Below are 3805 nucleotides of genomic sequence, written 5' to 3'. Positions count from 1 at the left end.
AACTACTACCTCACTCTTTCGTATTTGTCTATTGTCTATTATTTTCTACTCAACGGAAATCCCGAAAGCTCAGCCGCTGATGCCTTTGGCTCACAGTCCCCTGTTTTCTTTTCTTCGGACGAAATGAATGCGATGTCACGCGCACCTCTTGCGTAGGGATCGAAATAGAGAGAAAAGGAGAATAAAAAGGAGACAAAGAGAGAAAAAAAAAAAAGGGCAAAATTAAGGTAGACAAACTCCGTGTCGCGGCATGGCAGTGTCGAATTGATTCAGCTCGGGCAGTCTGACTAGGTTAGTAGTTCATCCTCTTGCGACGCGCAGTCATTCAGTCAATTAAAAGACGAGATCGATCATGTACAATAAATACTATGTTGGGTAATCGCTATCACCAAGTGGACCAGCCTTCCATGGCCGCGGCGGCCTGGGCTCGCCGACCTTTCGCCTCGCCGTAAGCCGAGGCGAACGTCAGTTTGTAAGGGACCTTTCCCCTGCTGCGGTTGCACCGCACAGCCACTTGGGTACAGTAATACTACTACTCTCTGTTCGCCAGGGTAGGTCGGTAGGGAATTCCTTGCGGCAATTAGTCTAGCCTTACTTGATTCCCATTCATTCAAACTTGTCATTTGATCGTTTTCGATCGCCCCTTCTGCGGCCCCTCCTTCTCGGGGACAACGATGTTTTGTCGCGGCCCAACACGCGCCCTTTGTTTGAACTACGACTTGCCGCCTTGGCCTGATCCGTGCGTGCTGAGAGTAAGAGAGAAGAAAGATGGAATGGAATTGCTGACCCGAGACGAGTGGGTCGGTCAGCTGCAGGGAGGCGAGCAAGGCGCTAGAAGCACGCTAGAATTGTTCGATGGGATTTCACGCGATACTGCCGAATCAAGTCTAGGAGGCTGCCCCTCTCCAGGTGGCACCTCCCCAGTTGAGATGTGCAGGTACTGTATATTGATATCGCCACAGAGGTCAAGAAAGAGGGGACGAACAACCGAACAATAATTATTATGGGCTGGGCAATGCGCATATGCAGACGTAGCCCGGTCGACCAAAAAAGGTACCCATTTTTACCCCCGTTTGTACGAGGGGCATGTGAGCTCCAGTGGACAAGGCAGCATGGGGGTGTGCAACGCTACTACTGGTTGCACGTCGACAATGACGCTTAGTACCCAATTAAACACGCGCCGACTTTGCGTGGTTGTGCTGGGTCGTAGCTTTGTTCTTGTCTGATTTCTCTTACCCTCCTCTCTTTTGGATTGTTTTTTGTGAACACTTTCATAGCTCTGGTCGCGTGTCCGCGGCGTTTGCGCCATCCAGGGTAGCCCGACCTCTAGATGCGCTAGGCGCGGAAATCTCTCCACCTGCCGTCTCAAGCCTTTATACTACGTAAGAAATTAACCATTTTGTGTAAATTGAATTCAAGATGGCCTGATCACAACCAGTGTCATCGAAATGCGGCTACGATACGACGGGTATCCTCCTGCCGGCAATTGCCGTTTGTGGGTATCATGGCAAGCAATTACGCAGAATAGCATGATGGCTACCACATCACTATGGCCGGTTCCCCCGGAAATAAGGCAAGGGTCTGCAGAGTAATGGATGTCATCATCCAAAGCACCAAGGAGAGGGGTAAAACACACAGCAGGTTGTGTGTCAAACAGAAGAACATGCAGAAACCAAAGCAACGCAACCATTAACAGGAGAGAGAAAAAGACAAAAAAAAAAAAAAAAATCGAGGCGTAACACTGCTCCCATCCGAAAGGACCATTTCTGTCCGTCGCTATATCGGGCAACACATTATGAGCTTAGTCCTGCAGACCAACGAAACCCAATCGAGTTGTGGCGGATAAAAGGGATCGGCATCGCAGGTTACGTAGGGTTACATGTCCACACACTCTCAAGCAATGTTTCCGAATGGGCCAAGCAAAGGGCGGCGTCTCAAGGCACGTTGGACTCCTATCGTAGTTTTTTTTTTTTTTTCTTTTTTTTTTCTTCCTTAAAAAAAATAGAAAAAAAATTTACAACTTACTGTATCACAGTAAGCAGAAGAGACATGTTTTGCAGCTTCCCATTGACCACGCATCTGTCTTGGAGGGTTGGTGGGTGCCAATGTCGATCTAGCACATCATAGAGATAGCTAAGTTTTTTTTTTTGATTAGGATTAATTTGGTAGTTCGCATAGAATGTTCTGTACCATTTGGCCTCCGCTCTCGGAACATTGATTGGCTTGCTTTGGCCTACTTGGGAGTTTTCTTGACAGATTGTCAATCAACGAACCATCCAGGCAGGGAGCGATCGAAGCAAGACAGATCATACATAGCCCATGTTGCGCAACCCAGTTCGTTCGTTGCCTCATCCCGTATGTAGGTAGGACTGACACGTAACAAATTTCGCGTCGCCAGCGCTTGCGCCCTGAACTGACAAGACTCAGTCTTGAGCATTACCTGTCTTACTTTCCCCTTTATTTTTATTGTTTTTTTTATAGACCTTCGATTCTTCCTGCCTCTTTGCTCTACCGCTGCTTGTCAGCAAACAGCAAACATTATTTCCCACGGATTGGAAGAAAAAGAAAGAAAAAAAGAAAAAGAAAAAATGGAGAACCAATCATGATTCGTGAGCATGCATAGATGCCTGTATACATTACTTTTGCCTTTCAATGTTGTCGGGCATACAGTAATTACTAGTACTGTCAACACCCGCGGGGCCCACCTCCCTTCTCAGCTCATCTAGAAAGATCCAATTCACCCCCCGGGTCCAGCAGGTCCCTTGTAAGCGGAGCAATTACCCTCTCGGGCGACATCCGAAAAACTTTCGCATGTCCTGTCTTGTAAATGCAGGTGGGTTCGTTCGCATGGTATCCCTCATGTCTGACAGGTTTTTTGACTATTCGCTTGGAAGGACTGTGCTACCTACATACAGTAGGGTCCAGTAGCTAAGCCTGTTCATGGCCTTGCGCGTTTGACCGATGGGGCCGGATTTCTTCTTTGCCATGCTGCCGACTTAGAGCTTCCAGGGCCATCCATGCCTAGTACCGATCTGTTAATTTGTCAAACCATATCGCTATCTTCTATTTTTCTTCTTGCTTTTACCCTTTCGTCTCACATGTGCATGTTCCTTTCCCATTTGTTCCTTGCCGCCAACCGAAAATCACCATAAGAATGATTCAGACACAGAAAAATGACAAAACAAACCCGCGAACGGCCAATCCTTCCACAGCCAAGCCGGGCACCGGAGATTGGCATTCTTTCTAGAAGATTGCCGGAAAGGGACTAGCCAGCCACCCTAAATACCACCCCCTGGTCACATCGTCACGCGTGACCCAATGATGCTTTTGTCTGGCGTTGATTGCCTGTATGATCCACTACCGGACATGCCGCGCGCCAGCAAGGCCCCTGTCCTTATGGTCCCCTTCAGGTTCTGTCTTTTTGCTCTCTTCTTTGTGTCTCGTACGTTCTTGGAGAAGGGGAAAAATAAAAAAACACATTCTCTTTTTCCCTTAAAGGGCATTTCCCCTTTGATCTTTCCATCCATTCACCCTGCCCTGGTTGCCCTGTCATTTGTCGGCAACAATGGCCCATTACCCGCCACCCTTCCCCCTTCAATGGGAAATCGGGGGCGAGGTCGCCTTGTCGTAGAATTCAATGAAAATTTGCGCGCCTAGTATCGGATACCGTACTGCAAAATCTCATATTCCAAGCCAAACCCCTGGTCCAAAAATCGCTGGGGCTCCTGGCGCGTTGTTTGCTTGTTCCATCCACACGTGGGCGCCATGTGCTGATGTGCTGACTGTTCTCTTGTTTTTTTTTTTT

Source organism: Pyricularia pennisetigena (genome assembly GCF_004337985.1).
Source record: "Pyricularia pennisetigena strain Br36 chromosome 4 map unlocalized Pyricularia_pennisetigena_Br36_Scf_6, whole genome shotgun sequence".
NCBI lineage: Eukaryota > Fungi > Ascomycota > Sordariomycetes > Magnaporthales > Pyriculariaceae > Pyricularia > Pyricularia pennisetigena.
The sequence above is the reverse complement of the archived record's forward strand: the minus strand, read 5'-3'. Positions refer to the sequence as shown.